Below are 25456 nucleotides of genomic sequence, written 5' to 3' on the forward strand. Positions count from 1 at the left end.
TTAATTCAAACATTCAAATCATAGTCAATCAAATCGTTTATCAGAGTTTATCCCAAAATCATTCATTGCAGAAATCATAGGTGTGTGCATTGCGATCAATCGGAGCTCTCCCTTTCCAAAACGATGATACCTGAAACCATAAACAAAACCTATAAGCACGAAGCTTAGTGAGTTTCCCAGAGCATACCATACACACAATCCACATATCAAATATCCTATTAGCTATGGAATCTACTTGTATCACATAAACCATACATACATAAAACCTAGGAATGCCATGGGCTACCCCACATGGTCTTACATCCAATGCCATGGGCTCCCCCCCCCCGGGGTCTTCCCTGTAAATATCACAAAGACAACTAGCATAACACATATCATATATCACAGAAGTATCTACATATAACACAAATAAACCTGTAATGATGCAGTGGGCTCCCCCCAAGATCTCACACCATTGTGTCATGGGCTACCCCACATGGTCTTCACCTAGGAATGCCATTGGCTACCCCACATGGTCTTACATCCAATGCCACGGGCTCCCCCCGGGGTCTTCCATGCAATAACATATAATCACATAGCATATCAAATCATAGAATGACTAACACATATACCCTAATAACATGATGGGCCGGCCTTGGTGCCTTAGACCCATGGGTATGGTGAGAAGACTCACCTCGAATGCAGAAGCTTCCTGAAGTAATCCTTAGTTGTTGCCCTGTCCACTTCCTGAACCATCAATACCGATCCATATACCCAATTAGCAATTGGCTCCCATACCATAATCCTTGATCCATGCATGGGGTAAAATGACCATTTTACCCCTGACCCAATATGATCCAAAACTAAGGCCCAAACTCAAAACAAAAGCCCAACATTATAATGTCCATAAAATCATCAATGGCCCAATTTTCCAAATTGGGCCCAGAACTTTCTAATGGAACTTATAACAAAGCCCAATATTCTCATTAGTCAATAATCCTAAGCTAATTGGCCCACAAAGGCCCACAACAACCTAGACCAAGAATTGGCCCAAACCGAGGCCCATAATGCGAAGTTCATTTCTATATTGGGCCACAAGGCTCAATAGGCCCAACTATTCCATTATTGGCCCATGGATGCATTCAGGCCCAACTATCAGCCAATCCAGGCCCAAAAATATTAGGGCCTAAAGGTCCGAAGTCCACAAAGGCCCAATCCCTTCTAAGAGCGTACACCCAGCGTACCTCCTCTATACGCTTAGCGTACTGAGAAAATGGACTGTACGCGCAGCGTACTACATAGTATGCCCATCATACAAACAACTCATGCACAATATCCATTAAGTGCTTAATACTTGATCCAACAAGTCCAAATCACATATCTGAGCTATTCTTAACGTCTAAGCCCATAAAGTCACTAACTTGGTGACTTTGCATGCCCCAAACAAACCCAAACTCCAAAAATGGCATTCTACTTCCATAAAAGTGACCCTAACTCAAGCATGAACCCACTAAGACCATCAAGATGGCAACTTTCCGCCTTGGGGACTCAAATAGCATCAAGGGTGGCAACCCCAAGCCTAAAAACGGATTTGGAACCATAAAGCTCCATTCTTGGGACCAAAAAGATCAAAAAACTTTACATAATAGATCTAAGAATTTAATGGTCAAGTTCAGAGCTTTATGCCTTCATTAAGCTGAGAATGAGTCCTAAAAGCCAGATCCATAAGCTCCTCCTTGATTCCCATCCTTGCATCAAACTCCAACTTCTTGAAAATGGGTTAAACACCCCAAAAAATGGACTCCATAAGCTCAAAATGCCACCATGGATGATATATAACGATTTCTAATGTTTAGAGGGGTGGAGGCTGAAGATGCTAGGGTTTGGTTATGAGATAAGGGGTTTAAATAGGGTCCAAGACCCTAAAATAGGGTTCTGATCTGACGGGATTACGCCCAGCATAATCCTGGTACGCCCAGCGTACTCTAGAGAACCTTCGCGACCACTCCTGGTCATTACGCCCAACGTAACCCAAGGTACGGCCAGCATACTCCCTTTTCCCCTAGTACGCCCCGCGTACTCGGCTAAGCTTGAAAACTACGAAACTTCCGAAGGCCATAACTTCTTCATTATAAACCCGATTCCGACGATCCTAATATCCACGGAAAGGTGATGAGAAGCTCTACACTTCTAAAAACTTAAACCTTTCTTAAGACCTTCCGAACAAAAATCCATTTTTCCACAAAAGCCCGAACCGACACTTTACCACATTACCCCTAGGCTCCAAAACACGAACCGAACACCAGGATCACTTCTAATACATCACCCGCACCCAAATGGGCCTAGATCCTACATTTTTAAGGGCCCTAATCCTTATGATGACTGAGATTCGGCCCACAGCCTCAGACTAAGAATCGATTCAGAACAGGGTGTTACAATGTGGTATACTATGATGCAAAAATCACTGGTTTGGGTGAAATGTTGATGCAATAGGGTCATGTGATCGCTTACGCTTCGAGGCAGCTGAAGTATCATGAGGTGAATTATCCTACCCATGATCTGGATTTGGGCGCTATGGTTTTTGGCGACATTACCTCTATGGGGTCTGTTGTACTATCTATATGGATCATACGACTTTGAGATATTTGATCGATCAGTCAAATCTGAACATGAGGTAGCACAAGTGGTTGGATGTGGTGAAGGATTATGATTGTGAGATCCTTTATCACCCAGGGAAGGCCAACGTGATGGACGATACTCTTAGCTGCAAGGTAGTTACAACCTCGATCAGAGATGTATGTTTGAGGATGACCGTGATCATCCCAATTTTAGAGCAGATTCGAGAGGCTCAGGTTGAGGCTATGAAGGAAGAACACTAGAAGAGTGAGCGCATAGTGGGTCAGCTGGCTTCCTTTGATTATGATAGCCCGAGATTATTAACCCTTTATCAGAGGGTGTGGGTTCCATATTGGTGGTGTGCATCAGGTTTTGATGTAGGAGGCGCACAATTCGAGGCTCTCTATTCATCCCGGAGTGACAAAAATGTATAGAGACCTTTGACTAAACTATTGGTGGCCATGCATGAAATGAGACATGGCTTGGAATGTGGAGAGGTTCTTGACTTTCAGGAGAGTCAAGGTCGAGCATCAGCTACCTCACGACAAAATGGAGTCGCTGGGTGTTCCAGTTTGTAAATGGGAAGAAATTAAGATAGATTTTATCACAAAGTTACCTTAGACGACATGCGAAGTGGAATTAATATGGTTCATTGTAGATCAATCGACCAAGAGCGCACATTTATCCTGATCCAGGAGAGTATTTCGGCTAAGAAGATGGCCGTCATCAACATTCGGGAGGTTGTGGCACAACATAGGGTGCCATTTTCGGTGTTTTCTAGTAGGGATATTCGGTTTACTTCCAGGTTCTGGAAGAGATTTCATGAGGACTTGGGGACTCGTCTACATTTCAGCACGACTTTCCACTCGCAGACGGATGATCAGAGTGAGCGGACTATCTTGACATTGGAGGATATGTTGCGGGCTTGTGTGTTGGATTTTGGTCGGAGTTGGGATACGTATATTCCTTTGGCGGAATTTTTGTACAACAACACTTATCATGCTTGATGTGACTTGGTTCTTTTTTCTTGACATTCTTCGTTCTTAGTAGTTCAAGTGAACCTGCGAAGTCACAACAATAAAGGGCCGCCAGCCATTCTCCGGGAGGGGCTCCCGGGAAAACGCTCTGATGGTCAAGTTAGTGGATTGAATTAGGGTAGTATTGTGGGTAAGGCTGAGAGAGAATCACTTACTCCCAAAAGCACCTAGCCTTTTATACTAAACCCTTCTGCTAGTCCATACGGGACAAGGGCGTCAGACCCGATCGGATCGGGGACGCTGATTGGTGGATCGTGCTCCTTAATCTGTCAAAGCCAACGATTGGTATAGGCGGTAACACTTTGAACATCTGGCTTGTCACCAAACCAATATGTTTGTCCCGGAGTGGAATGCGCCCCGGGCGGGGCCGAGCCTTCCTCTGTGGGCGCCCTGCTCTCAGGGGAGCTGACGGGCACAAGGTACCGTTAGGCTTAAAATGTCGGGCCCGTCATGCCTTGGGTCATTCTCTGGCGCGGCCGGGCACGGCTCCTTCGTGCATGCTAGGGAACGTCATCAATTCCCCCAATCCAGTAGTCGTAGCGTTGTTAGACTAGCTATGACGTCCTGGACTTATCTATTTTTACATGCGTCAAGCTCTAATTCAACTGTCGCTTTGATTTTTACGGTGACGTGACTGCCCATTATGGCAGTCAGTTACATCATTAAATCAAGCATTTTGAATATCCCGCCTTTCCCTATTCTTTATAAGGTCAAGGATGTTCCCTGTTTAAGCCACTTCTTTCTCTTTTCCTTTCGTCCTTCTTCTAGGATTTTCTTTTTCTTCTTTGATCTTATGGCTCCTCAACCCAGTGCTATTTCATTTGAGGCAGACTTCAAGCTTCATGGGGATGCTTATGGCCTCTCCTCGGTGGACAAAGTTGAGTTTTCATCACCGATTCGATGATCTTATCTCCTCCACCGGTAAGGTCGGTATCTACTTGAAAACCCTTTACGTCGGTCTGCGTCTTCCTCTTTCTGACTTCCAGGAAGAGATTCTACAGAAGAGTGGGTGTAGTATCCAAATGCTCACTCCGAATGCTGCTAATAAGGTGGTAGCATTCGAGATGATCTACCGAGCCTATGGGTTGCTTCCTGATTACTTCGTCTTCAAGTACTTCTTTAGGTTTTGTGCCACCGACGACAAGTTTACCTTTTCTGTCCAGCGAGGGGGGCATACATTAGATCCTGATGGTAAAACCCCAAGAACTGTCAAGATAAATGGTTGTGGGTTAATTATGATCTGATTGGCGATGGGCAGTACCAGAAAAACAACTTTGCCGACGCCGCTCCTAAATTATTTCCCTACAACCAGGCTGTTGCTGATCTCCAGAGAAGTTTTTCAAGTTGTTCCTGAAGAATACTCTAAGTTACTGCATGCTGGCGCGTGGGTATGAGTCCTTCCTGGAAGCGTTGAGGAAAAATGCCCATCTTCTATACCGTCGTTGATGGTGAGTAGTTCTACTATTTTCCCTTTTCCCTTCCCCTAATTTTTTGAGAGGGAAGGCGCCAGACTTTTCTACTTGAGTGTTTTCACTCCTGACTTGTCGTTACTTTGACAGGTGTTGAATCCTTGTTGTCGATGGATGAGGTTTTGCGTAAGAGATACAGAGGGAATTTGGAGCACTGAGAAACAGATCTGGTTGAGGTGCTTCCCCCACCCCGCCGGGCTGATCGGCTTGCCCTGCCTGCTACTCCAGTACCGCTGGTGGTGAAGGGATCTTCAGCGTCTGCCGGAGGGTCACCTTAGGCTGCCTAGCCTATCTATACAGTTACTCCTCCTTTTGTTGCCCGCTCTGTTCCTATGGAAGTGGTTGAGGACTGCAAGGATGGCATTATCTCAGACGTTCAATGAGCAATTTCTAAAAGGAAAGTCGTTTCAGCTATGGGAGAAACCTATACCAATATTTTTAACATCGGGAGGCGCATCCAATCAAGATGCAATTTCACTCGTCTATTGAACTCGATATCTTCTACGCCTGAAGCAATTGTTGTGATCCCCGATGACGACGCACAACTGTCCGAGGGGGATCAAGGGGCGATTAATCAGCCCATAGTTCTTGTTCAATCTATTTCCCAGTCTCCTTTATATATTTCTCCCCCTAGAAGCTCTTGGTGTATTGAGCTGCACCAGACCCCATCACATGAGGGAGTTTCAAGGTTAATGTTGTTTCAAATATGTTTGTTGCTGACTAGAATCTACAAAATGACTCTCGATTGTCTGTTCATACTAGCTTCGTGGAATTTGCTCGACATGCATTCTTGGCTGCCATTGTTGCTGACATGGAGGCTATGGATATCCCTGCCTTATCCCATAATTTATCTTACGCTATCACCCAGGCCATGTTCTACCTTGTTGCTAGTTCCCACCGAGTTCAACATCTTAACAAGATAGAGGATGCCCATTTAGCTTGTGCTACCCAAGAATCCAACTTGTGGCATAGGATTATTGAGCTTGAAAATGATGTTCATGGCTTTGAGAAATAGTGCACTCTTTTTGCTTTAGAGAAGGTTGTTGCGGAAGAGGTTCGATCTATCCTATAGGCAAAGGTGGATTACCTGACCCAGACCAATGAAAGGGTTCATGATTCCGAAAGAGAGATTGGAACAGGATGTCTGTAACTGTGATAATCTAATTGCGGATGCTCGTGCTGAGGCGGATGCCGCCCAGCAGGATCGGGATTGGCTTTTGCATGTAGGGGTCATACACATTATGGACAAGTTGATTGAACATCCGGAGTTTACTGGCACTATGAGCCGGATCAGGCATGCGATGTTTGTTACCGGGGAGGAATCTGGGCATAGTGGATTGAAAGTTAAGGTGGACTCTAGTTACCATGACCTGAATACTTGTGATTCCCTATCAAGCCATACTACGAGCCTTAATGATACCCTTCTTTCATTCACCACTACGGATCATGCATCTCTTCTAGTTCTGGGGAATTTGGAGAAGGAGGGAATGCGACAACTTTGTGTTCTGGAGGAAGCTAATAATATCCTTGATGGTGTGCTAATCGATGGAGTTGGTGGTGGCGGCGGGAGCATTGGTGACGGTGGTATTGGTGATGATGTTGGTACTATGGCAAGCAACGATGTTGACGGTGCTAGTAATGATAATCATATGGTGTTGAGGATCGATGTTGGTAGTGTTGTTCCGGTTAGTCTTTACTGTACTTTGTATCGTGTGTTACCCCTTAGGGGGTGTGAAAAAAACTTGAAGCTTTTGTAACTCGTTGTCACGTGTCTTGGCAGTTCTTGATAGTGGTGGCCTTTTAGGCTTTGTTTGTAATAACTCTTTATCTTGTGTGATGTGAATGACGTTTGTTATGTTTCTCCATTTTCTTTTGGGTGCATGTTCTTGCTTTTGATATTAATTTCCCTTTGTTGGGTATATGTTCTTGCTTTTGATGACATATATTTGATTTTGAGAATATGCTGAATATTTTTATTTGATCACAACTCTGATCCATATAAACACACTGAGTTTCCTAAGTTTATCAACTCTTTTGTACACGAAGTATTTAAATGTTATGGTTTGTTCTGATTCTTCCGAATACACTAAGTATTTAGGTTCTATGGTTATTCTGAGCCTTGTGAACACACTAAGTGTTTAAGTGTTGCGGCTTATTCTTAGCCTTCTGAATACGCTGAGTATTTAAATTCCATGGCTATTCTGAGCCTTTTAAATACACTAAGTATTTAAGTTTCGCGGCTTGTTCTGAGCCTTGTGAATACACTAAATATTCAATTTTAATACGTTGAGTTTATAATAGAAAAAACATTCAAATACACTGAGTATTTTTAAGGAAAATGGCTGCTTAGCCTTGCGATACATTGGCTATTTTATGTAAAGGAAAAATATAATCTAAGTGCGTTGAGTTTTCGGCGTTGGGTGTCCTTAGATTGGCCGGACCGGTCGGTGTGTCAAAAATGGAATTTTCTTAGGTTCCTGGCATTCCAGGTTCTTGGAACTTACTTGCCTTCCATCGTCTCTAGCGTATGTGCACCGATGCGGTTGGATTCAATGACCTTGTATGGCCCTTCCCAAACGGGGCCCATCTTTCCTTGCGGCTGAGCTCGACTTGCCTCATATCGTCTCAAAATGTAATCCCCTACCATGAAAGCTTTCTCCTTGACCCTTTGATTATAGTACCTTTCAACAGCATGTTTGTAGGCTACCTGACGAATGTTTGATCGTTAATGTTTTTCTTCAATGAGATCTAAGGTTGCTTTCGTATATTTGTTGGTGTTTGTTTCTTCACAATGGGCTATTCGCAACGATCCTTTCATTAACTCTACAGGTAGCTATAACATTCTGTTTATTTAATAAATAAATAGATAAAAATTGATGAACGAATAGTCACCCTAAAATCCATAATATTTAGTAGGGTGTTGCTTTCGGGAGCCCAATGTTATAAATTGGATTATTCGGGGATTAAAGTGTAATTATGGGATTTATTTTGTAAATACTTTTAGAAGTCAAGGGCCATTTGGTAACATAAGGACTACTATTGAAAAAAATTTGTTGAGGGAGGGGCTGCATGGTAATTATCAGGACTTAATTAGTAAGGGTTTTCTGAAGGAGGGGTTTAAAGGGTAAATATGGGATTTATTTTGAAATGATTTCTAGAGGGAGGGGCTAAACTTGTCATTATGGAAGTAAGTTTTGGGGATCGGGGTATATAACCCATCACCCCTCCCGCTTCAAACCCTAAACCTAATTGATGCTCAGCCTCCACCTTTCGTTCCTCCATCGCACAGCCTCCACCACTCAACCCCTTGTTGTCTCGATAAACCAAGACCATGACAGACATCGAAGACCAAGGGTCACCACCATTCGGTTGTTGCCGTAGCTGCACCACCGACAAAAAAGACGAGTTCTCAACTTCAACTATCGTTGTGTCGCTTCTGTGGAGGACGGAGCCACAGTGGAGTGTGTGGCTGTCATTGATGTTGTTCTGATCGTTTCCCTTTCTCTTCCTTCTTCCCGCTGACACACCACCGCCACTACTCTCTTCGCCGGCAAAGGCGAAAGTTAGAACTGATAGTGTGGTCGTGGGAAGTACCGGTTGAACCGGCTGCTATTGGGTTTCGATGTTTCTGTCACCTCCATGCGGTTGTTTCGCCACAAGCTACTGCCAATCGTCATGAATGTTGTCGGCCGCTAGCACTGCTGCCATTTGCAAGCTCATCCCACTGCCACCACCGTACGCCGTACGCCGCTAGGTGGGTAGTGGTGTTACTATTCCGGGCACGTGTGTTTGTGTATCTTTGGGTGTGTTTCCGTGTAGGTCACATGGGTATGTGTTTGTGTGGCCAGAATTCGGAAGAAGATCCACCACCACCACCGTGAGGTGGTGGCTGCCACCATGTGCCACCGTCGGCCACCACAAGGTGGATATGTTTGTGTGTTTGTATTAGTGTGTGTGTGTGTGTGTTATTTGGGGTTTTTGCTTTGTGAAAAATAGTAAGAAAAACTCAAAACCATCACTATGAGGTGGTGGCTGCCGCCACCAGCCGCAATGTTGGGTGGCGGTGTGCCTCATTTGCGTTTTGACTCGTTTGGGATGCTTGGACAGAATAGGCCTAATGAAAACCTAGTGGGCCCATTGAGACCCTAATGGGCCCACTGAAGCCCTAACTGACATAAAATCCCAAACATGTGACTAATGGGCTAGTATTGGGTTGGAAACCCTAATTAGGGTTTGGAAAACCCTAATGTCATGAAACCCTAATTTTGGGGATTGATCGGGACTCGCACTGTAATTAATTAATAAACTTAAAATATTAATTAACAATCATTGGTAAACTAACCAAAGGCAATATTAGACTTAATGGATTAACTCCTTAAGGGGTTAAGTAAGAAACATTTAACCACTAATCGTCATTTCATGTGAAAACCCTAATTTCACTTGGGCCTTGAGTTGGGCCTTTCTTTTGGGCTTTCGTAATTGGGTTACTAATGGGCTATCCTAGGACAAGTAAATGGACTAAAATATTTAGATGGGCTTTAGGATAAGGCACGTATGAAGGACTTGGGCCCAATTTAGAAAATTGGGCCATAATTGGGCCTTTATGATTATGAGATATTGGACCATTGGAATGCCAAGTATTTGGACCAGAATAGGTGGTTGGGCCCAATTTGGAAAATCAGGCCATATGTTGGGCTTTGGCCCATTACTTGAATATTGGGCCTTTGGAGTGTGAGTTGGACCTTGGGCTTGGAACCCAATTATTAATTGGGTATTGTTTGATATTGGCAGTTCGGGAATCTGTCAACCAGCAGCTAGAGTTGCATCCGTGGGACTTCAGCAGTGCCAAGTGAGTCTCCTCATCATACCAATGGGTCGAAGGCACCAAGGCCGGCCCATTTTAGGATATGTGGTACACTAGTTGATGTAGTAATATGTGGTATGCTAGTTGGTTATATGTTATGTGCTATGTTATTTGTTTATATGATATTTGCACGAAAGACCATGGGGGTGCCCATGGCATTTGGTTGTAAGACCATGTGGCGGTACCCATGGCATTCCAAATAAATATCATGTGGGGTGCCCATGGAATTTGGCTGTAAGACCGTGTGGGGATGCCCATGGCATACCAGATAAAGACCATGGGGTGCCCATGGCACTTGGTAGTAAGACCATGTGGGGGTGCCCATGGCATTACAAGTAAGACCATGGGGGTACCCATGGCACATAGGTGTAAGACCATGTAGGGGTGCCCATGGAATCCTGGAGTAAGACCCTGGAGGGTGTCCAGGGCATCCTTATATGTTTATATGCTTGGCTTGTATATGCTAGTTGATTATATGACATGTGGTACGATAGTTGTTTATGACAGTTTGTGATATGCTAGTTGTCTTTGTGATACTTGCATGGAAGACCTCGGGAGGAGCCCGTGGCAGTTGGATATCAGACCATGTGGGGGAGCCCATGGCAATCATTATATGTTTATCGGCATGGCTTATGTGATTACTATGGTTTATGTGGCTTCTATAGCTAATACGAATTATGTGGTTATGTGGATTGTGTGGGTATGCTCCAGGGAACTCACTAAACTTTATGCTTACAGTTTTGTTTATGGTTTCAGGTATCATTGTTTTGGAAAGGAAGGGCTCGGCTTGATCGCAATGCACACACCCGTGTTTCCACAATATATGATTTGGGACGAACTCTGATGAATGTTTTTAATTAATGAAGTTTTTGGAATGTTTGGATTTAAATACATATACATTTTGACTGTATTAAAAATGAAATTTTTACGATTGATTTTTTGGTCGTTACAGTAGCATTTCCTCCGTGTCGTAGGTTAGGATGAAGGGAGTTTCTTTCGTGCTTACTCTCGGTGTGGTCCTGTAAGACCAGAGCACGCTTGGTAGCTCCTAGACCCAGTTGCCCTTAGCTTTTCCTAGCCTCTTCTTGATTCCATTTACTAGCGTCCTGTTGGACACTTCTGTTTGTCCATTCTCCTGGGGGTATGCTACCGATGTGAACCGCTACTTGATCCCCTTGTCGGTGTACCAATCTCGGAACGAATTTTCAGCGAACTGCAATCTGTTATCGCTGATGACTATCTTTAGTATTCCAAACCTTGTCACGATATTCTTCCACATGAACTTTATCATCAGTCTCCCTGAAATACACGCCAAAGACTCTGCTTTTATCCATTTTGTGAAGTAGTCCACTACGACTACTAGGTATTTTACTTTGCCTGGGGTGTCTAGGAATGGCCCTACAATGTCTATTCCCCATTGATAGAAGGGCCACGGGTTGGAAATACATGTTAGGGTAAATTAAGGGGTTCCCTTGGACCAGGGAGTATGTCTGGCATTCTACACATTTCCTTGTCACTTCCGATGCATCATGGTGTATAGTTAGTCAGTAGATGCCCATCCATAGTATTTTTCCCGTTAGGGTCGTTGCCCCTTTGTGGGTGCCCGCTAGGTCGCAGTGCGTCCCTCGAAGCGACTCCTTGTATGTGGTTTCATCCATGCATTTTAGCCTTGGTGACATGAATCCCTTCTGGTACAATACTCCGTCCAGGATTGTGTACGATGGAGCCTTGATCCGTACCTTTTTAGCTTCCTCATGGTCGTTTGGCAGAGTACCGTGCTGCATGTATTCGATTATAGGCGTCATCCATGTATGCCAAGCCGACGCTAGGTTGTGCAACCGCCGCTCGTCTATACTTCTTTCTTTAAGTACTTCCACGAGAATCTTCTTGGACAAGTGATCGAAACATGTTGATGCCAATTTACTTAGGGCATCTGCCCTTCTGTTTTCTCCTCTTGGAATCTTCTTGATGATGAATTATCTTAGAGGTTCGACGATCCATTATACAGCCTTCACGTAATTCTCCATCCGCTTGTCCTTTGTTTTGAATTCTCCGTTGATCCGGTTAGCAGCCAACCTTGAACCTGTTAAGGCTACTATCGCGTCTGCGCCCATTTGCTTCACCTATCGTAGGAAGGCTAACAGGGCCTCGTACTCTTCTTCGTTGTTGGAAATATGGAAGTCAAAGCAAATGACATAAGTGCTTACTTCCCCTTCTGAGCTCGTCAGGATCAGGCCTACTCCGGATCCTTCCTTACTGTCGACTCCACTTTTGGGTATTCCTGGGTTTTCTCATCCCCAACGATCCCTTTGCCTGAGTTGTGGCCTTCTCCTCGCCTGGGATTTCGAGTAGGAAATCCGTTAGTGCTTGACCTTTAATGTTGGTACATGGGTGGTAACCGATATCATGATCTCGTAGTTCAATTGCCCATTTTGCAAACCGCCAAGACATTTCTGATTGAGCAATATTTGTTTAATTGGGCAGTTTGTTACCACCTCTATTGGTGTGCTTGAAAGTAGCGTCTCAAGTGTCGCGATGCATAGATGAGTGCCAACACTAGTTTTTCTAGGATGGGGTAGTTGATTTCGGGACCTTGTAGTGATCTGCTGACAAAATAAACTGGGGCTTTCCTGCCTTCCCTTTCCACGACCAGGACTGAAGAGATGGCTTCCTTCAAGGCTGAGATATATATTTTCAATGCTTTGCCTAGAATGGTGTTGGCCAACATGGGTAACTCGTGTAAGGCTTTTTTGATTTGATGAAGCGCTACTTTTGCCACTATTGTCCACTGGAAGTTGTTCTTTTCACTAGACCCTTTGAGGGTGTGTAAGAGCGGCAAAGCCTTTTCTATTGACATGGAAATGAAACGGCTCAGCGTTGTTAGCTTACCATTCACCCTTTGGGCGTCTCGCAAGGTGTTCGGCGATGGCACTTCCATGAATTTGTCAACTTTTGTCGGGCTTGGCTGTATCCCTTTTTTGGTAATATAGTACCTCCGGAATTGGCCTTCTTCGACATCGAAGGTACGCTTGGTTGGGTTCAACTTCATCCTAACCTTTTCACACGTTTTGAATGTTTCCTTTACATCCTACAATAATTTCTTCTCATCGGGGCACTTAATGACCATGTCGTCGACGTAAACTTCGATATTTCTTCCAATTTTTGGTGAAAATGGATTTGACTAGTTGTTGATAGGTTACCCCTTTGTTTTTTAGCAAGAACGGAATTTCGGTGATGCAGAAAGCCTCGTGGTCTGTGTAGAAGGTAGTTCTCTCCTCGACTCCTTTGCTCATCAGGATCTAATGGTACCCTTTGTACGCATCTAGGAAGCATTTTAGCTTGAATCCTTACAAGGATTCTACTTTTTGGTCGATTTCTGGTAAGGGGTAACAGTCTTTGGGCATGCCTTGTTCATATCAAAGTAATCAATGCATATATGCCATGAGTCGTCATGTTTTCTTACCATGACGAGGTTGGCAATCCAGGTCAGGAAGATTGCTTCTCTTAGTATCCCTGCCTTGGTTAGCTTGACAACTTTAGCGTTGATTTCCCTATTCCTGTCTCCTCCTTGAACCCTCTTCTTCTGCTTGGTTTCCTTGGTGCATGGCTTGATCATAAGCTTATGCTCTATAACCTTTCTTTCTACCCCTACCAAGTATGTAGGGGTCCAAGCAAATACATGCATGTATTTCCATAGGAGGCTGATCAATGCCTACCTCATGGACAGTGGGAGGTTGCTTCTGATATTGACCGGTTGGTCCGAGTATTCTTTATTGATAATTTCTTTATCACTTGTCGGCTCGATGTGCGCCTTCTTTTTTTCTTGCACTATTTCTTTTGGCTGCATGATCTCGTAACACCGTAACTCTCTTGGTGGCATTGCAAGGACTGTTCTCGGCCCCTCTGTGGTGCTGAATTTTATAATCCCATGCATCGTTGATGGGACTGCCCCAAACTTGAGCAGGGCTGTCCGCCCCAGGATGATATTATGCTCTGTCGGGTGCCTTATAACAACAAAATCTATTAGGTTCATCTTCCTTTTTGCTTTCTCATGGTTGGTTAATGTGAAAGGTAGATAAATTGTGCATAGAGGTCATAGGTTGTGCCCTGTGAAACCTATTAGTCTCCCCATTGTGGGCTTGTGGTTCTCCTTCTACCTATCAGGGAGATGGTGGAAGCAGTGTTCATAGATAATATCCGTCGAGCTGCCCGTGTCGACGTATACTCGGTGGATTGTCACATCTTTGATAGACCCTTGGATTATAAATGGGTCATCACCCTGCCAACCCTTTGGGCAGGGATCCTTTGCTAAGAACGTCAACCCTTTCATGGATCTGGTGAGATTGTCCATGTTGTCATGTTCCTCTTGCCTTCCCCACTTAGAGCGTATCATCAGGATTTCGTGAAGCAGATCGTGTTCTCTGGCTGCATCTTTGGCGTTCTCAGCATCAAACTTGGCGTAAAGGCTTCGTGCCACCTTTATGAGGTTCCCCTTCAGTTGTTTTCTTCCATTTCCCTTTTTAACACTGAGCAGTTGATGGTGTCGTGAGTTTTCCTTTTGTCGTACACACAGAACCGTCCTTTTCCCCCTTTTACTGGTTGTTTGTCAGAGACTGCATAAACATTCGGCCGCCTGCTCCTCCTTTCATCTCTTTGGAACGTCTTGAAGCGTCCCTGCGGGTGCTTGCCTCGTCCAAAGTGCATGCCCCCACTTGGGCTTCTGAGTGGGTTAGTGGTGGGTTGTGGCATTCATAGCCGAGGTGGTCATGGCATTCAGGTATGTTTGTTTTGTCGCTTCGCCTTCTTCCTGACTCAGGTAGCATTCTACTTTCAGTTTTAGCTCTGCCCGTGTCTGCGGCTTCTTCCCGATGAGTTTTTCAAACAGGGGTCCGGATGTGTGTGTAATGCACTAGTTTTAATCCTACTAATTTAAACACAAAATAAACACACGAAAGGTAGTGTACCTATCAATTAGCAATATAATTCAAGAAAGAAGGGTATCAAACACAGGGAACGGTAACAATTAAGACTAACTACTAGAATTACCTAACTAAAAACAAGTAATAAAAGATGGTTTTCTCTAGTTTTGCAAGACTAGAAACTTAAATAAGCAAATAACACTTCAGCAAAACAATTAACAACTAAAGATAATAGAATGTAACTAGATTCAATGATAAAAGAGATTTCTGTTTAGATTCGACTCATTTATTCCTATGGCCGATTTCATGGCAAGTGCAATGGATTAATATATCATTGGCTACAGATTTCTAATGTGATTAGGTTCATGTTCACTATTACTAATCCTTAGAAACAAGTTAATTCAAACAATGGCCGATTGATTAAACTAACAAGTTTCCTTGTATTTAATTCGGATCAAGTAAGACTTCTAATTTTAGTTAACTAAATTTAGAAATTCAATCAACTCATGTATGGTTGTTCATCATACATGCTTACACATTAATGTACTTATTTTCGAGTTAACCCTAGGTTCATGTTCACTAATACTAGGCATACAATATTGTGTTCAAATAATTATATGATTCAAGTAATTAAGAAGATGTTCATGCAACTTAACAAGTTGATTATTAAAAGAAAATAATTATTATCAACACATAAGGGTCTTTAACAAGACAATTCACAAAATCAAATTAATCCAAGCCATAAAATCAAACCATATTTATAAATTCATCTACTCAAAAAAGAAGTTAAAAGCTTTTAGCTCATATCTACAGCAATAAACAAAATAGAATCGAAATCTAATGATTGAAACATAGTTGATGCAAAAGGTTAAGGAAAAGAATAGTGTTTATTGCCTTTGATCTCTTCTAACTTGAATTCCAAGTTGAATTCTTGAAAACCAGAGCTTCAAGAACCCTTCTAATCGCCAATGAGTAGCCAAAAGTCTCCAAGCTCCCTCAGTTTTCGGTAATAACTGATATATAAGTATTTTTCAAAATTACGCACCAACTCGTCGAGTTATTAGACCCAACTCGACGAGTTATTTACTTAAAATGTGTGTACATCGTGTATGGTAAGGCATTGCTAGTTCGCGAATGTTCCATTCTACTCATAGAATTGATGGCCAACTCGCCGAGTTTCTCCTCTTTTAAGCTTTATTTCTTCAAACTTTAATTCTCATGCTCCCACAGGCTAGTTCTGCTTCTTTTTTCACTCAAGCATGTCTTTAAGGCTGAAAATATAATTTTAACATAATTAAATACCTTTTGTTCATAAATGGAGACAAAATAGCCAAAAATTATTAAGATATTATAAGAAATATATGATCAAATATGCACATATCAGGTCCTGGCAGGAGGCCCCATGTGAAGGCGCCTGCTGTTAAGCCTTCATCGTGGCCTGGGACGTCTAGCATGGTGTTGGTAAACCTGGTGAAGTAATCTCTGACTGTCTCTCATTCCTTCGTCGTTAAAACGCATGTTCTTTGTTTTTTCAGTGCGTTTATGACCCGTGGATCAAATACACCTTTGATCCCACCACTTGAAGACCCGAAATCAACTCTTAGGAAGAACAAGGACAAAACCATAGGAGAATCTGCAACCCCAAAGAAGTCACCTTTTAAGAATACCAAGTTGGTCTTTAGCAAGAAAAAGGGAGAGCAAGTGGGAGAATGAAGCACAACATTGAAGGACGAAGACCCTAAAAAGGAGGATACCGAGTACAAAATAGAATCTGAAGAAGAAAGCGAACCCGATAACACCATGGCTTACATCGCAGACATAATAATGGGCGAATACAAGAGAAGGATGTGTGATGATACAGGGGCCAGGACTCGTGCAACCTGCGATTCCAGCAACTGCTAACTTTGAATTGAAAGGTCACATACTCTCCCAACTCAAGGACATCCCATTCTACGGGAAAGATCACAAAGACGCAGATAAGCATATCAACGTGGTCAAAGACATAGTCGACTAATTCAATATTCGTAATGTGCCTCGCGAGTCAGTTTTGTTTCGTATGCTACCGGTCACATTTAAGGGAGCCGAGAAAGATTGGCTAAAATCATTCCCTCCAGGATCCATCACCACAAGGGCTAAAATGCGTGAAGAGTTCATTGATCAATTTTGCCCTTCCTCAAAAATAGAAAAGTTGAAGAAAGACATTGCAAATTTCGAGCAACAAGTAGGCAAATCACTCTATGAGGCATGGGAAAGATACAAAGGCTTGTTGAGGAACTGCCCCCACAATGATCTAAACATTCAGCAAGAAGTCTCCATTTTCTATGATGGAGTAAACGTGACAACTAGGCAGCTCCTTGACTCCCAAGGACCACTCACGAAGAAAGCATCTGCAGTTATAAAGGAGCTAATTAGAGAATTCTCTAAGCACTCTAGAGAATATTATAACCCAAGGAGTGACTCAACTCGAGGGGCGGTGAACTTAGTTTCCGATAATATGGCGATAGTGATGGCTAAATTGGAAAGTATGGATAGAAGAATGACAAAGATGGATCAATATATCCACGCCATCCAGGTGGGATGTGAAAATTGTAGCGGGCCTCACCTTACTAGAGATTGTGATCTTGACGAGCATGGGAACCAGAAAGTGCAAGTGTGTTATTCGAGTGGTGATAGATATGATGAGGATTGGCGAAAACTGAAAAAGGAGTGGCTACCATATGACCATATGATGAGTATAAGAAGGAAAAGGAGGAGAAATATAGGCTGAAAACAAGAGGCTTCTATCAAAATAAGGAGCCGGTGCAAGAAAAGAAGATGGACTTTGAAGATATGCTCACAACATATGAAGCCGCATCCGAGAAAAGACACAACAAAACCGATGCTGCGATATGAGAACAACAAGAAATGATGAAAGAGAAACAAGCATTAATGAGAAATTAGCAAGACTCTATCCTAAACATTGAAAAACAGTTAGGCCAACTTGCACAACAAATTAACGAAAGAACACCGGGTGGACTTCCTAGTAATACGAGAAAATTCCGAGAGGCGCACAAATCAACTTCGTGACGAACAGGAGTGGAAAGATAATTACTCCTCTTACCCCAATCCAGAATGAAAATCCTAAAGAGGTGCAAGAGGAAGAGACAGAAAACCCGAAATCACAAAAATTCGACACGACTCGTCGAGTTGAGGAAAGAACTCGACGAGTTGTCAGTCTGATCAGAAAAATAACCCTCCTTTAAAACCATATCAGCCTCCATTTCCATTCCTAGGTCGAGCTATACAAGATAAGTAGAATGAAGACTATCAAAAGTTCTTGGAGCACATCAAAGCGCTCCAAATTAACATTCCTTTCATCGAGGCGGGTGCACAAATGCCTAAGTATGCCAAGTTCTTAAAGGAATTACTCAAAAATAGAAAAAAGATGGAAGAGGTATCCAAGGTGGTTCTCAATGAAAATTGTTTAGCCGCAACGTTGAAAAAATTGCCAAAGAAGATGGGTGACCTGGGTAGTTTGACTTTGCCATTCCAATTCGGGAACTTAGCTACTAGTTATGCATTGATTGATTCGGGAGCGAGTGTTAATCTTATGCCATACTCATTCTTTAAGAAGTTGAACTTTCCAGAGCCGAGGACAATTCAAATGGAAAATCATCTAGCAAACAAGACAGTGACATTTCCAAGGGGAATATGCGAGGACCTATTGGTAAAAGTTTATAAATTTGTATTTCCCGCGGACTTCATAGTGCTAGATATGGAAGAAGACCATCAAGTACCAGTCATTCTTGGACAACCTTTCCTAAACACCGCAAGTGCCATAGTGGATATAAGAGAATCCAAACTTACCCTTGGGGTAAGGAGAAGAGTCTGTTACTTTTGGAGTTGATCAAGCCATGAAATATTCTAAGTTAAATGATGACACAACCTTCTCGGTGGATGCTTTGGAAGAAACAATGGAAGAATGGAAAGAGGATAAGTCAAGTGAATCACCCATGGCCTTTGAGAATGACTTTGATGCTGAAAGAGACCTAAAGGAGCTAGTAAGACTACTTGAAGAATCAAAATACGAAGAATTAATCAGAAGTGCTGAAAAGAAAACCCGACGAGTTGCAGACATCAACTCGACGAGTTGTGACGAAAAATCGCGATCAGACGGGAAATTTGGCATGAACTCGATGAGTTCCCTCTCTGGACTCAACGTGTTCAGTGTACAAAACACAAAATTAGAGCTGAAAACTCTGTCTGAACATTTAGAGTACGCATTTCTCGAAGAAGGTGAACAAAAACCTGTTATCATCGCTTCCGACCTTACCCGAACCGAAAAATACGAATTAGTGTAAGTTTTAAAGAAAAGGAAGAATTCCACCACGGGGAAAATTACCGATATAAAAGGAATAAGTCCTTCTTATTGATCTCATAAGATAAATCTTGAAGAAGGTGCAAATGATGGGTTTTGAGCAAAAGAACATTCATATGTGCACATGCAAAACCCTAAAGCTTTGGATCTAGGTTTCTCTATTGTACATGAAAATTTATCCAAAGCTTGTAAACCCTAATCTAGCATACTATAAAAATCGAAATCTAAAACTAATACAAGTTTAGATGATTACCTTTTGATAGTAGCAAGAATCTTCAACTTCAAGAGCTTAGTATCACAAGTGTAATACCTCTAATGGCTTACAAACACCAAGGCAAGAAGATGATCAAGACGAGAGGGAATGGAGGCACAATTTCGGCTATGTAAACTCTAGGGTTTCCAAGGGTAGCCGAAATATGAAGCCCTAGGGGTCCTTAAATAGCTGAGCTGATAGGGTTTCAGCCAAAACCCTAACTGGATGACTTAGGCCTTAAGCAGTCCAAAGAACCTTCTGGAATAAGGCCATTGGACGAAATCATAGTGGGCCTCCACTCTAATTTCATCCCCCTCATATCCATAAGGATCTACAGCCCAAAATCAATTATCTTATAATTGGCAATTCCAGTCCCCTTTATTTAATTAATCTCTTTCAGCCACAAAATTAACTCTTAATTAATTCTTGACCAATATTAATTAAACTAATATGATTTCTCTTCTAATATATTATTCATATAATATATTAATAAACCATAATATCCTCTCTCTCCATAAAATATCATGTGAAGTTGCTTTGATGAAGGCAACCCAAAAGGACCAAGCTCAAACAGGTTCAAGTACATACCAAATATAGTTATGGACTTAGACACTAATCCAATAGTCTCCCACTTGGATAAGTCTAATAACTACAAATGCAAGTACGATTTCAGGATCCGATTAGCAATCATAGCTCTCAAAGCTGATGTTGAACTCTGATCTTATCAGTAACCTGTCCTTTAGATAATGGATCGTATAGTCCTCCGTTCTAGATATCGTGCGGACAATTACATGGAACATAGTCATACTTATTGTCCAGCACTTTGTTTCTCAATCTCTAATTTGTCTGACATAGAACTTAATTGAGCACATCAATTCAGTCCTAACTGGGCCCCTCACATAAGTCAAACCAAATCATCGAGGGGCCCAGATATCGCTTTTACCCTCTTAGGATAAAAGGAACAGATAAACTTCGACTTATATGCATTTATCATTCACTCATCAAATCATGCACAACAACGTGTTTTATAACATCAAGTTACTAATGTGTTTACGCATTATCAATGCACAACCAACTAGCAAACAATAAACCATATATCTAGGTTTAAAGACTATATGATATTATCGTCTTGCGATCACTCGTGATAAATTCCATGAAGCGATACCAGCAAGCGTGGGTTTAATCTAATGCTCAAATCCCTATTCATAACCACTCATAAATGTTGCAGCAAACTTTTGCTATGTCTAATACACTTTAGACAATCAACAAACCAATTCATGATAGTCTTCATTCATACCTACTTCTAAAGTATAAGCAACTGTGGACTGTTCGAATAATCTTATTATTCAGGAAGTCAAAACATGTAAAGTGAAACAATAGGTAAATAATTAACATAAGACAGTAACTTTACTCATAAATAATACTCCTTTATTTAATCACCTATTGACCCAATTGATCAAGAGAAGACTACTTTCACTTGTCCAAGTGGAAAATTTGCCTATCAACGCATGCCTTTGGGGTTATGCAATGCGACGACGACTTTCCAACGATGCACGACGGAGATATTCCATGACATGGTGGAAAATTTTATGGAGGTATTTATGGATGATTTTTCTGTTTTTGGCTCTTCTTTTCATGATTGTCTTGCTAACCTTGATTTGATGTTTGCTAGGTGTGAAAAGACCAATCTAATTTTGAATTGGGAAAATGTCATTTTATGGTGAAGGAAGGCATTGTTTTAGGCCATAAAGTGTCCAAAGAGGGGATACAGGTGGATCTAGCAAAAATTGAAACTATTTAAAAATTACCCCCTCTGACCAATGTGAAGGGCGTTAGGAGTTTTTTAGGCCATGCAGGTTTTTACCGCCATTTTATTAATGATTTTTCTAAAATAACTAGACCTTTAACTCAACTACTTTTGAAAGATGCACCTTTTGATTTTTCTAAAGAATGTTTACACTCTTTTGAAATTTTGAAGGAAAATTAACTAATGCCTCGATCATTATCGACCCGAATTCGAACTTGCCCTTTGAAATAATGTGCGATGCAAGTGACTTTGCCATAGGAGTTGTACTTGGCCAAAGGGTTGATAAGCACTTTCAACCCATTTACTATGCAAAAAAGACCTTAAATCCAGCCCAAGAGAACTACACAACAACCGAGAAGGAATTGTTAGTCGTGGTCTATGCCTTTGACAAATTTCGTCCTTATCTTATTTTATCTAAGACTACTATTTTTACTGACAATTCTGCTATCAAGTATTTGCTTGACAAGCAGGATGCGAAGCCGAGATTGAACCGATGGGTGATTTTACTTCAAGAATTTGATATCAAGATCAAGGACAAGAAATGAATGGAAAATGTAGTAGCCGACCATCTATCCAGATTAGAAAATCCAGAAAGGGACGAGGAGGAAAACATGGGTATTAAAGATAGCTTCCCAAAAGAGTATTTGATGGTGATTATGGGGGAAGAACCATGGTATGCTGATATTACAAACTTTTTGGCTGGAACCTTTCTTCCAAAAGGGCTCACTTACTAGCAGAAAAAGAAATTATTTTCATAAATTAAATATTTTTTCTGGGACGAGCCCTATCTTTTTAGGAGGTGTGCAGATGGGATTTGTTAACGTATCCCTCCAGGAAATGTCAAAAGAAAAGTCAAACTGACACCGGGCTTGGCCTGGTCATAACCCAGTCTAAAGCCAAGTCCGGGCTTTTGCCAACACAAGGGGCGCTAATAAGGTGGTTAAGGTGCAGAACTGTGCCTTAACCCCTTCACCGGGAAATCATACCCTAGCAATCGTGGGACCAGTCAGAGAGTCCCACTAGCTCATTAGACGATAGCCATGATCTTCGTCAATATTTAGAAGATCCCCTTCTATCCAATAGGAGAAGGACGCAAAAGACGTGATGAAGGACCCTCCAATATGGGTCTAACACATCGCACCTCACGAGAGAATCCTCAACAGAATCAGTTGAGAGACATGCCTCTGATACAGGTATAAAAGGATCCTTCTACCTCATGAAGAGGGGGACATAATTCTCGCTGTTCTGTAAACACTTACTATTTCTCTCAGATTCCATACTAACTAGATCATCGGAGCTTCGTCCCGAGATCTCCTCCCGGACGTCGACTAACGATCTCTATCTTATTTTGTATTGTGATATCAGGGGAAGTCGTTTTTGCAAGAGTCTCGGGCAATCTCGATCCATCTCTTCTCCAATATATCACAACACTACCGATTTCAAATGTGATTAGGTTCATGTTCACTATTACTAATCCTTAGCAAACAGGTTAATTCAAACGGTGACCAATTGATTAAACTAACAAGTTTCCTAGTATTTAATTATGATCAAGTAAGACTTGTAATGTTAGTTAACTAAATTTGGCAATTCAATCAACTCATGTATGGTTGTTCATCATACATGCTTACACATTAATATACTTATTTTCTAGTTAACCCTAGGTTCATGTTCACTAATACTAGGCATATAATATTGTGTTCACAAAATTATATGATTCAAGTAATTAAGAAAATGTTCATGCAACTTAACAACTTGATTATTAACAGAAAATAATTATTATCATCACATAAGGGTTTTTAACAAGCTTAACAAGACAATTCACCAAATCAAATTCATCCAAGCCATAAAATCACACCATATTCATAAATTCATCTACTCTAAACAGAATTTAAAAGCTTTTAGCTCATATCTACAGCAATTAACAAACTACAATCGAAATTTAATGATTGAAACATAGTTTATGCAAAAGATTAAGGAAAAGAATAGTGTTTATTGCCTTTGAACTCTTCTAACTTGAATTCCAAGTTGAATTCTCGAAAACCAGAGCTTCAAGAACCCTTCTAATCGCTAATGAGTCGCCAAAAGTCTCCAACCTCCCTCTGGTTTCGAGAATAATTGATATATAAGTATTTTTCAAAATTACGCATCAACTTGTCGAGTTATTAGACCCAACTCAACGAGTTCTTTACTTAAAACGCGTGTACGGCATGTACGGTAAGGCATTTCTAGTTCGCGAATGTTCCATTCTACTCGTCGAGTTGATGGCCAACTCGCCGAGTTTCTCCTCTTTTAAGCTCTATTTCTTCCAACTTTAATTCCCAAACTCCCAATTGCTAGTTCTGCTTCTTTTTTCACTTAAGCATATCTTTAAGGCTGAAAATATAATTTTAACATAATTAAGTACCTTTGTTCATAAATCGAGATAAAATAGACAAAAAGTATTAAGATACGATAAAAATATATAATCAAATATGCACATATCGGGTCCTGGTAGGATGCCCCATGTGAAGGCGCCTGCTATTAAGCCTTCATCGTGGCATGGGACGTCTAGCGTTGCGTTGGTAAACCTGATGAACTATTCTCTGACTGTCTCTCCGTCCTTCTGTTGGCAGCCAATAATTGAGTCCGAATCTCCCTTGTATTTTCGCAGTTGCATGAAATTTGTCAGGAATAGGTATTTTAACTGCCAGAAGTTGTATATGCTCCCTAGTCGCAGCGTCTTGAGCCATATTCCTGCATTTCCATCGGTTAATGTATCCCTCAAAAAAAACGTTAAAGTCAAACTAGCGCTAAGCTTGGCCTAGTTAGAGTCTGGTCTACCCAATATGAGGCAAAGGTCAGGCCTCCGCCTGCACGGACTCACTAATATGGCGGATAGGGGGCAGAAATGCGCCTTACCCTTTTCTCCCTAGGAGAAATACCCCGGCGAACGTGGAGCCAATCAGAGAGCTCCACCTTCATTTTTGACGACAGCCACAATCATCATTATATCGAAGATTCCCCTCTAGCCAATGTGGGAACGAGATAGAAAGACGTGATGGAGGATCCCTCAATATGGATCTTCCACGTCCTATCTCACGAGGGAAGGCTCAACAGAATTAGTTAGGAGGCACGTGCCTCTCGATCAGGTACAAAAGAACCCTTCTTCCCCACGGAGAAGGGGACTAGACACTTTTTCTCTCAGATATTCTCTCTCTTCTCTCGGAATCAATTCTAACTTGATCGTCATAGCTTCGTCCTAGGAACTACTCCTGGACGTTATCTAACGATAATCTCTTTTCTTTGTATTGTGATATCAGGAGAAGGAACCAGCTCGACACCCACCCTTAATCTAAATCCTACCATCTCCGACATATCACAACACCATCCAAGGTTGTTGGGAAGTACGTACAACAGAATCGCTCGTCCAGTTTGAGCGATGTCATCGTCCACTCGTACGTGTCAATGTGGCTATCAGGATCTGAAGTTCCATTGTAGGTTTTTAAGTGTGGCAATTTTGTTATGTTTGGGATTTCGTAATCTAAGAGCTCCTTGGTGAATAGAGATATCACACTGCGCGATTGGAATTCTTGGTTTGGGATGGGAAGAGCGTCATGCGGGTTAAACTGTTGGTCAGTAGCATAAGGTTGCATAAGCATGTTGTTATATGGTAGGTAATGGCCAGGGCTTGGCCTATATAACGCTTGGTGTGGGAATGGTATGGTTAACATTTGGGTGGATAGTATGGGTGTATTTTGTGCATGGGGATTACTAGGCACAACTTGCTAATAATGCGGAATTATGGAGGGGGATGTTTGTTACGAATGGAGATGTTGGGAAGGCCACCGCTTGGTTTTTAACTGTCTGGTCCAACAACGGCATTTGGATATCCATTGGCATTTCTCCCACAATCTAGGTTGTTGGCGGTGTCTGGAGGAACATCGATTGTACCCCTACCGTCTGGCTTGTCGATGGTGTCTGGAAAACCATCGGTTGTGTGCCTTCCATATGATTTTGCGGCGGTGGTGTCTAGAAAACCACTAGTTGTGCGCTTGCCATCTGGTTTGGTAGTGGTGGTGTCTGGAAGACCACTGGTTGTGTTCCTTCCATCTGACTTTGCGGTGGTTATGTCTGGAGAACCACTGATTGTGCACCTGCCGTCTGATTTGGCGGTGG

General features: G+C 42.0%; 1 non-coding gene across 1 annotated transcript; it reads right to left on the reverse strand.

Annotated features, from left to right (window-relative positions):
* Positions 1 to 17069: 17069 nt before the first annotated feature.
* On the reverse strand, positions 17070 to 17176 carry LOC145056190 (small nucleolar RNA R71). The gene has a single exon (XR_013685721.1). It is a non-coding gene; the product is annotated as a small nucleolar RNA R71 (small nucleolar RNA).
* Positions 17177 to 25456: the final 8280 nt, after the last annotated feature.

This window comes from Lactuca serriola, chromosome 5 (assembly GCF_051521515.1).
Source record: "Lactuca serriola cultivar US96UC23 chromosome 5, Lser_US96UC23_V15, whole genome shotgun sequence".
Classification (NCBI taxonomy): Eukaryota; Viridiplantae; Streptophyta; class Magnoliopsida; order Asterales; family Asteraceae; genus Lactuca; species Lactuca serriola.